This window comes from Hypanus sabinus, chromosome 7 (assembly GCF_030144855.1).
Source record: "Hypanus sabinus isolate sHypSab1 chromosome 7, sHypSab1.hap1, whole genome shotgun sequence".
Classification (NCBI taxonomy): Eukaryota; Metazoa; Chordata; class Chondrichthyes; order Myliobatiformes; family Dasyatidae; genus Hypanus; species Hypanus sabinus.
Genome location: NC_082712.1, coordinates 143,656,912 through 143,667,732, shown reverse-complemented (window position 1 = coordinate 143,667,732; position 10,821 = coordinate 143,656,912).

The window sequence follows — 10,821 nt, the reverse complement described above, 5'->3', positions numbered from 1 at the left end:
CCTATTGTAACTTAGTAATTCATGTATTGCACTGTGCTGCTGCCGCAAAATAACTTCTATGACATATGTCAATGATGATAAATCTGATTCTAATTTGATTTCTGATTCATTTTCCAATTTGCATATTTCACTGAAGACGGAGGCATCATTGGGAAATATAATGAATTGGCATCCAAGTCGTCTGTGGCTTCTCATTCTGAGGAAGGACTGGAGGGATATGGAGAGGAGGCACCTCAAGGTTGAGTACTATCGGAATATTGTGAATGATGCATTAAATTGTGGGAAAAGATTCATGTTCAGACTAATTTACATCTCTATACTAAAATGATCTACCGTTTAACCTCAGTCTATGCCCCAAATTCTAGTTGCTGCATTCTGAGATCACTTCTCAGCATTTGCCCAGTTAATCTCCCTAGCAACTTCTATGTTTCAATGAGATCAGTTCTCATTATTCAAATTTCTTTATCACACATACATAAAAGCATACTGTGTTTGTTTTAATGACCAATACCCTCAAGCATGTGCTGGCGACAGCTGGCAAATGTCACCACACGTTCTGGTGCCAACATAGCATGCCCCCAATGCCCATCAGAACAGCACAACCAGCAACAAGAGCAGAACAAAACAAAGCAACAACATCAAACAAGCTCCCTTGCAGCCTTCTGACCCCCTCAAACACACAGAGAAGCCTCCGATCCCAGGATAGGTCGCCTCTGGGCTTCCAGTCTTTGGCCCTAGAATCACAGCCATCTGGCTCCAATCTCCAATCCCTACAGGTCAATTCTACCTAACCTTCTTATAGTTGAACAAGAAACATTTGTAATTTATCCCAGGAGGCAATAATGAGTGGACAATCTGCTGTCCTACTCATTACTTCTACATCTCCATTAATTGCAGCTGTGGGTGACCACAGAGGGAAGATCTTTGCTTGGCTTCTGCCTTGGAACTCACTTGCTATAAACTCTCTGGATAATTATTATCAACATATTACCTGTAGTACCAGAGGAACCAGCACACTGGACCACTGTTACACCGCCATCAAGAGTACTTACTGTGCTATCCCACGCCCACACTTTGAAAGTCTGATCACCTGGCTGTACTTCCACGCCCTGAGTATAGGCAGAGACTGAAGACCGCAGCACCTGTAGTGAGGACCAAGGAGGTATGATTAAGGAGTGCTTACAGGACTGCTTTGAATCAGGGGACTGGACTGTATTCAGGTTTTCATCTTTGAGCCTGAATGAGTTTGCCACAGCTGTCACTGACTGCATTAAAACCTGTGTGGATGAGTGTGTGTCTACGAGAGCATACCATAAATCCCCAAACCAAAAGCTGTGAATGAACCAGCAGGTTCGTAGCCTGCTGAGGGCTAGATCCGTGACATTTAAGTCTGGTGACCCAGGTCTGTACAAGGAAGCCATGTCTGAAATGCAGAGGGGCTGATTCAAGAGCTGAGAAACTACTGATTGAGGTTGGAGGTGACATTGGACGCACGTCAACTCTGGATGGGTTTGCAGGCTATTACTTCCTACAAAGCAAAACCCAACTTTGTGAATGGCAGTAATGCTTCACTCTCAGATGAACTGAAGACTTTTTATGCTCACTTTGCAAGGGAGAATGAGGATTCCTGTAGCACTGGTGACACCGTGATCTCTGTCTTGGATGCCAATGTCAGGCTGTCTTTCAGGAGGGTGAACTTTTGCAAGGAGGCAGGCCCTGATGGGGTACCTAGTAAGGGTTTGGAAACTTGTACTAACCAACTGGCAGGAGTGTTCAAAGTCATTTTCAATCTCTCACTGCTGGTTCACACCTGCTTCAAAAGGGCAACAATTGTACCGGTGCCCAAGAAGAACAGCATGAGCTGCCTTAACGACTGTCGTCCAGTGGCATTCGCACCTATGGTGATGAAATGCTTTGAGAAGTTGGTCATGGCTAGAAACAACTCTGCCTCTGCAAGGACCTGGGCCCACTGAAATTTGCCTATTGTTACAATAGGTCTATGTTGGATGCAATCTCATTGGCCCTCCGCGTGGCCTTGGATCATCTGGACAATATGTCAGGATGCTGTTTATTGACAATAGCTTTACATTTAACACCATCATTCCCACAATCCTGATTGAAAAGCTACAGAACCTGGGCTTCAGTACCTCCCTCTGCAACTGGCTCCTTGACTTCCTAACTGGAAGAACACAGTCTGTGCGGATTGGTGATAAGATATCCTCCCTGCTGATTATCAACACGGGCACACCTCAGAGCCCGCTGCTCTACCCTCTCTACACCCATGACTGTGTCGCTAGGCAGAGCTCAAGTTCCATCTATAAATTTGTTGTTAGCAGAATTTCAGATGGTGACGAGGGGGAGTACAGGAGTGAGATATACCAGCTGGTTGAGTGTTGTCATATCATATGAACAACTTTGCATTCAATGTCAGTAAGATGAAAAAGCTGATTGTGGACTTTAGGAAGGGTAGGGGTGGAGTTTCAAGATGGCGACGTAAGCATCTGCCTTTTAGGCGCTCTTTATTTTTTCAACTATAATCACCCTTTAATTAGATCTTTTCGAACTTAATCATATGAGTTGCTACCTTTGATTGACCCTTTTTTCCTTAAATAATATTTGATCTAATTTTGTCAAACCTAAAATGGCTACAAGTAAGAAATCGGCTAAGGATCCTGTATCCATCGACGCAATTTCTAGTCTTTTGGACATTAAACTGGATGCTAAATTTGCGGATCTGGAAGGCAGACTAGAAGGTAAATTGGACAGTAAACTGGATGCTAAACTTGCGGGTCTGGAAGGCAGACTAGAAGGTAAATTGGACAGTAAACTGTCAAGTTTGGAAAGGAGGATTACTACGAAAATATCCGATCTTGAAGGAGTTGTTAGATCGCTTGAAATTAAGTTTCAGTCGCAGGCGTTAGAGGTTCAGCAGCATGAAAATAAGATCACGACTCTTGAACAATCAATTTGTGAAAAAGCACGTACAATTGAAGTGTTGGAGAAGAAGATATAGTCGACTGCTAAAACTTTAGATCAGTATAAGTTTAAAATTACTGATCTTGAAAATCGTTCTCGCAGACAGAATTTGCGCATCATCGGAATTCCCGAAAAAGTTGAGTCCGGTGATTTAACTGAATTTTTCTCTAAATTACTGTGGGAAATTTTCGGTGGTGAAGGTTTGCAAAATGAACCTGTTATCGACCGTGCTCATAGAGTTGCGAGGTTTTCGTCTGTGACTGATAAACCACGAGCGGTGATTGTTCGCCTTCATTATCCTCGTGAGAAAGAGTTTCTAATTCGATTAGCTCGTAAAAAAGGTATGATCTCCTACAAAAACTATTCATTTCGAATTGTTGAGGATTATTCTTATGAAGTAATGAAAGCCAGGATCGCTTTTAAACCAGTGATGGCAGAGATTCATTCGATTGGATTTAAACAAGCTTTAATGTATCCAGCGAAGCTTAGAATTGTGCTGAACGACAACAGTCTACGATTTTTTAACACTCCGGAAGAAGCGAAGAAATTTGTTGAAGAATATCAATCCTCTAGTGCAACTTGAACTATGAGTTACATTGAAGATTTTTTTTGGAGAGAGGATGCCATTTCATTTTAAGTTTTAACCCTGGAAGTTGGGTTATAACTTTTTATTTTGAATTATGGGTCTGGGTTTTTTTTTTACTACTATTATCATTGCTTATAGATGCTGTTTTAATTTTTATAATATCCTTTTTTATACACGTTTGTATTTTGTAATAATGAATTATTTTTTCAAAATGTCGTTTCTTTTTCCCATAAGTCTTTACTTTTTATAAGCGTTTATTTGCTTGCCTGTATTTAGAAATGGAACAAAGGTTTTGAATTCTTTTTTTTTTTAGTCTTTTTTTTATATATATGTTGTAATGTCTATTAAATCTTTTTTTTTTAAAAAAAAATTCTATTTTGATAACTTTTTTTTACTAAATTTTCTTATTAGATTGCTGAACTTATATTCATATTTTGTAATATGGCTTTCTCAAAATGTCGTTTCTTCTTCCCATAAGTCTTGGCTTTTGAAACGTCATCTTTGTATCTGAATATGGAATTTTTTTTTAAAGGTGTATTACATTTTTAAACTTTAATGTTCATTTTTTTTTATTAATGATTTTTCTGGTTTTACTATTTTAGTTTTTTTTTGACTTGACTGATGTGTGTGTGTCTGTGTATGTATATATATATATATATATATGTATGTATATATATATACATATATATTTTTTTTTGCAACTCTATATTTTAATTAGGGTGTTATATAGTTTTTTCTTAAAAAAATTTTCTTATGGAGCTGCCATCTTGAAATGGGGGTAATATTAGTATTAGTTTATGCGCCTGCCGCTTGGCTTTCTTTCAAAGGGTGGGGGGAGGGGGAGGGATCTTTTTTCACGCTTTTGCTTTTTATTTTTTTGCTTTTAGTTTATGGGCTGACTTTAAATTATTAATATTGTTGAGGTGTCAGGATCTCCGGTTGCTCCTGAATCAATTTTCCTTCTTCCTAAATTGTGGGTTATGTGTCTTTTTAACCTTTTATGATACACACAATTAATATTGGTATGATGGATAAATCTATTAACTTTATCTCATGGAATACTAATGGTTTAAATCATCCGATTAAACGTAAAAAAATATTTAAAGTATTCCATAGATTGAATGCTAATATTATTTTTGCACAGGAGACCCATATTAGGAGGGAAGATAATCAACGTTTTTTTAGGTTCTGGAAAGGCCAACAATTTCACTCAAATTGTACCGCTAAAATTAGGGGTGTGTCTATTTTTATAGACCCCTCAATTTCGTTTACACATTATGAAATTATTTCTGATCCACAGGGTAGATTTTTGTTGATAACTGGTTCACTTTTTAATCGGAAAGTTGTTTTAGTTAATATTTATGCTCCAAACTTTGATTGTCCTGAATTTTTTAAACGTTTATTTACTTCTCTTCCTAACTTGAATGAATATATGTTGATAATGGGTGGAGACTTTAATTGTTGTTTGAATCCTTCGATGGATAGATCTAAACCTATTCGAACTCTTCCGAATAGATCAGCTTTACTTATTAATTCTTTTATGGTTGATTCTGGAATTACTGAAATATGGCGGTTTTTGAACCCTAAAGATAAAGAATTTTCATTTTTTTCACATGTATATCATAGTTATTCTAGAATTGATTATTTCCTTATTGATCATCGTTTATTAACAGATGTTATTGATTGTAAATACGATTCTATTGCTATTTCGGATCATGTGCCTTTGAAGTTATCTATTAAGATTCCGGACTCTTCTATCAATACTAGATCTTGGAGACTTAATGCTACTTTGCTTCAAGATCCAGAATTTATTACCTTCATAAAACAACAAATTGACTTATTTTTTTCAACAAACTATAATGAAGAGATTGACAAAGGAATACTTTGGGACTCTTTCAAGGCTTTTATTCGTGGACAAATTATTTCATATTCCGCTGGTAAAAGAAAACAAAGATATTCAGATATAGCTTTATTGGTGGATAAAATTAAAGAAATTGATAAGATTTATTCCGTTACTCCTACCAAAGAACTTTATAAGAAGAGAGTTGAGCTTCAAATGGAACATAGTTTATTATTATCTTCTTCAATTGAGAATCAATTAATTAAGACTAGGGCTCAATTTTATATTCATAGTGATCGAACTGGTAAATTGTTAGCTAATCAATTAAAAGCTATTTCGACTAAGCGACAAATTATTAAAATTCGTAAACAAGACGGTAATTTAACTACTGATTATAAAGAAATCAATAACACTTTTCAAGATTTTTATAAATCTTTATATCAATCAGAATTTGACGGTGACCGGTTTACGATGGATAATTTTTTTAATAACTTGAATATTCCTAAACTGATAGATGAAGATTGTAGCTTGCTTGATGCTCCTATTTCTATGGATGAAATAAGAGAGGCTATCTCATCAATGAATTCAGGGAAAGCTCCTGGTCCTGATGGTTTTATTGTAGAATTTTTTAAAACTTTTTCTTTATTGCTTTCTCCTTGGCTATGTGAAATCTTTAATGATGCGTTTGTTAAGAAGAGATTACCTCAATCGTTTTATGAAGCTACTATCTCTCTAATTCTTAAAAAAGATAAAGATCCTACTTTATGTGCATCTTATCGCCCTATATCATTATTAAATGTAGACTCTAAGATTCTTACAAAAATTTTAGCCATTAGATTAGAAAAGGTATTACCACAGATTATTTCAGAAGATCAAACTGGTTTTATTAGGAATCGGTATTCCTTTTTTAATATTAGAAAATTGATTAACATAATTTATACTTCATCACCTACAACCCCAGAATGTGTTATCTCATTAGATGCTGAAAAAGCCTTTGATAGAGTTGAATGGACATATTTATTTAATGCATTGAGAAACTTTAATTTTAGTCCTAATTTTATATCATGGATTAAATTAATATATTATAAACCTGTTGCTTCTGTTCTTACAAATAATTATAGATCCTCTTTTTTTCAATTATCTCGTGGTACGAGACAAGGTTGTCCTTTAAGTCCTTTATTATTTAATATTGCATTAGAACCTTTAGCTATTGCTATTCGTGAGTCTCCTAATATTTTTGGTATTATCCGTAATGAGAAGTTATACAAATTATCGCTTTATGCTGATGATTTGTTGTTATATATTTCTAATCCTAGTAGGTCTATTCCTGCTATTTTATCCTTGTTGGCTCAATTTGGTAGCTTTTCTGGTTATAAGCTAAACTTAGATAAGAGTGAGTTATTCCCTTTAAACGCGCAAACCTTATTGAGTGACAGGATGCCATTTAAAGTTGTTACTGATAACTTTATCTATTTAGGTATAAAAATCACCAAGAAATATAAAGATTTATTTGGACTGAATTTTTTACCTATGCTTCATCAAATTCAACAACTTACTACAAGATGGTCTCCCTTATTTTTATCATTAGTTGGTCGGATTAATGCTATTAAAATGATGATTTTACCGAAATTTTTATATTTATTCCAAGCTTTACCAATTTTTATTCCTAAATCTTTTTTTGATAATATTGATTCAAAAATTTCCTCATTTGTGTGGCAAAATAAAAATCCTAGGTTAAGCAAAAGGCAATTACAAAAGTCTAAAAAAGATGGTGGTCTAGCTTTACCTAACTTTAGATTTTATTATTGGGCGAATAATATTCGTAACCTAACGTACTGGAAACTAGATTTGGATTCACCTGTGTGCCCACAGTGGGTAAATTTGGAATGTAGTGAGGTAAAGGGATATTCTATATTTTCCGTTCTTGGTTCTTTTCTTCCTATTGATTTAGCCAAATTCAATAAACAGATATCTAACCCTGTTGTTAAACATACACTACGAATTTGGTTTCAATTTCGTAAATTCTTTAATCTGAAAAACTTTGTTCTGGACAGCCCTATTTTATGTAATTTTTTTTTCAAACCTTCACTGACAGATCAAGCTTTTAGTATATGGAAAAGGAAAGGTATAAAATGTTTTCGTGATCTTTTTTTTGAAGGTACTTTGATGTCTTTTGATCAACTTTCCAACAAATTTGAATTACCTAAATCTAATTTTTTTAGATACTTACAAATTAGAAATTTCTTACATAAAATTCTTCCATCTTTTCCTAATTCAACTCCATCGGATTTTTCAGATTTGATTTTTACTTTTAATCCTTGTCAGAAGGGATTAGTAGCTTTTATTTATAACATGATTATGAAGATACAGCCAGAAATATCGGATAGAATTAAACAAGAATGGGAAAAAGAACTTCGATGTAATATATCAACAGATAAATGGGAAAAAATTTTACAAATTCCTCTTCTATTTGTGCTAAACATGCTTTAATACAATTTAAAATTTTACATAGAGCTTATATGTCTAAAGATAAGCTTGCCCGATTTTACTCGCATATCAACCCTCAATGTGACAGATGTCACTCAGAAGTGGCTTCATTGACTCACATGTTTTGGACATGTCCCACTTTACATAACTATTGGAAGGACATTTTTGATGTCATTTCCTCAGTATGGAATATCGATTTACAACCCCATTTTATTACTGCAATTTTCGGTATACCAAATGAAGATGGCAATCAGCTTTCCCCTTCAATCAGACGAATGATTGCCTTTGTAACATTAATTGCCAGAAGGTCTATATTACAAAACTGGAAAGAAGTAAATCCTCCTACTACATTTCAGTGGTTCTCCCAAACTATTTCTTATCTGAGTTTGGAAAAAATTAGAAGCACTATCTTTGATTCTTCAATTAAATTTGAAGAAACCTGGGGACCATTTATTCGACACTTTCATATGAATTAATTTGGCCTATTTCAGATCCTTTTCTCTACTTATCTTTGTTCAGGTATGGAGTTCCGGAGTTCTTTTCTTGACACCTTCATATATTTATAAAGTGCTATTATTGCCCATGTTAGTTTAGTTTAGTATTTTTTTTCAATATATATTGTTTCTCATATATAATTTCAATTTTTTTTTCTTTTTTGATGATTATTTTTGTTTTTTTTTCATATATATCTATATAGACTTGATTGATTTATATACCTTTTGTTGATTGATGTTTAATAGGATATTATTATCCAATTACTAATGTAATCTCAAGTTTATTGAATTTGTAATCTATTCATTATTATGTGTTGTTTTTTTTATATGAAATTTAATAAAAAGATTGAAAAAGAAAGGAAAGAAAAGGAAGGGTAAGACGGGGGAACACACACCAGTCCTCATAGAGGGATCAGAAGTGGAGAGACTGAACAATTTCAAGTTCCTGGGTATTAATATCCCTGAGGACATAACCTGGTGCCAACATATTGATACAGCTATCAAGAAGGCAAGACAATGGCTATATTTCATTAGGAGCTTAAGGAAATTTGGTTGTCACCTAAAAAACTCAACAATGTCTACAGATGTACTGTGGAGGGCATTCTGACTGGCTGCATCACTGGTATGGGGGTGGGGGTCTACTCACAGGATCAAAGCAACGTGCAGAGAGTTGTAAAATTAGCCAGCTCCATCATGGGCACCAGCCTCAGTATGTCAGTATTCCATCAGTATGTGGACTTTGCAAGGAGGGGGGAGAACGCATTGGACCTGGTTTACACAAACAATCCCGACTCGTACCGGGCAGAGCCCTGCTCCCACCTCGGATACTCAGACCACATCTCTGTTGTGCTAATCCCCGCATACAGACCGCTGGTCAGGCGCTCCAGACCAGTTCAGCAGCAGGTGAAAACCTGGCCAGCAGGAGCCATCTCTGCTCTTCAAGACTGCTTTGAGCACACTGACTGGCACATGTTCAGGGAGGCTGCAACCGATGGTGACTCTACCAACTTAGGGGAGTGCACAGCATCAGTGACCAGCTACATCAGCAAGTGCACTCTGTCCAAGACCATCACTATACGTGCCAACCAGGAGCCATGGATGACCGCAGAGGTGCGTGCGCTGCTGAGGTCCCGCGACTCCGCCTTCAGAGTAGGCGACAAGGCAGCTCTGACAACAGCAAGGGCCAAACTGTCCCGAGCCATCAGAGGGGCAAAGCGTGCACATGCCCAGCTGATCCACAGCCACTTCCAGGACAGCAGCGACACGTGGTGCTTGTGGAAGGGCATCCAGGACATCACCAATTACAGGATAACATCACCTGACTGTGCAGGTGATGCCTCCCTCCCAGATGCGCTGAATAAATTCTACGCCCGGTTTGAGGTGGAAAATGACGTGGCGGCGAGGACATCCACCCCTCCTGCGAATGACCAGGTGCTGTGTCTCTCCGTGGCCGACATGAGAAGAACCCTGTGCAGGGTCAACCCATGGAAGGCTGCTGGACCAGACAACATCCCTGTGAGTGCTCAGAGGATGTGCAGACCAGCTAGCAGATGTTCTTACTGACATCTTCCGCATCTCACTGAGCAGCGCCACTACTCCAACCTGTTTCAAGGCCGCCACCATCGTCTCCGTGCCGAAGAAGTCTTCAGTGTCCTGCCTAAATGACTACTGTCCTGTTACACTTACATCCATCATCATGAAGTGTTTGGAGAGGCTCGTCATGAGGCATATCAAGACCCTGCTGCCCCCCTCACTGGACCCCTGCAGTTTGCGTACATCCCAACCGCTCAACAGATGACACCATTGACATCACCCTCCACCTGGCCCTCACCCACCTGGACAAAAAAGACACAAACATTCGAATGCTGTTCATAGACTTCAGTTCAGCATTCATCACAATCACCTCTCAGAAACTGATTGGAAAGCTGAGCCTACTGGGCCTGAACACCTCCCTCTGCAACTGGATACTAGACTTCCTGACTGGGAGACCTCAGTCAGTCCGGATCGGAGGCAGCATCTCCAATACCATCACACTGAGCAGGGGGGCCACCCAGGGTTGAATGCTCAGTCCACTGCTGTTCACTCTGCTGACCCACGACTGTGCTGCAACACACAGCTCGAACCATATCATCAAGTTCACCGATGACACGACCATGGGGGTCTCATCAGCAAGAACGACGAGTCAGCATACAGAGAGGAGGTGCAGCAGCTAATGGACTGGTGCAGAGCCAACAACCTGTCTCTGAATGTGAACAGAACAAAAGAGATGGTTGTTGACTTCAGGAGGGCACAGAGCAACCACTCCCCGCTGAACATCGACGGCTCCTCGGTAGAGATCGTAAAGAGCACCAAATTTCTTGGTGTTCACCTGGTGAAGAATCTCACCTGGTCCCTCAGCACCAGCTCCATAGCAAAGAAACCCCAGCAGCGTCTCTACT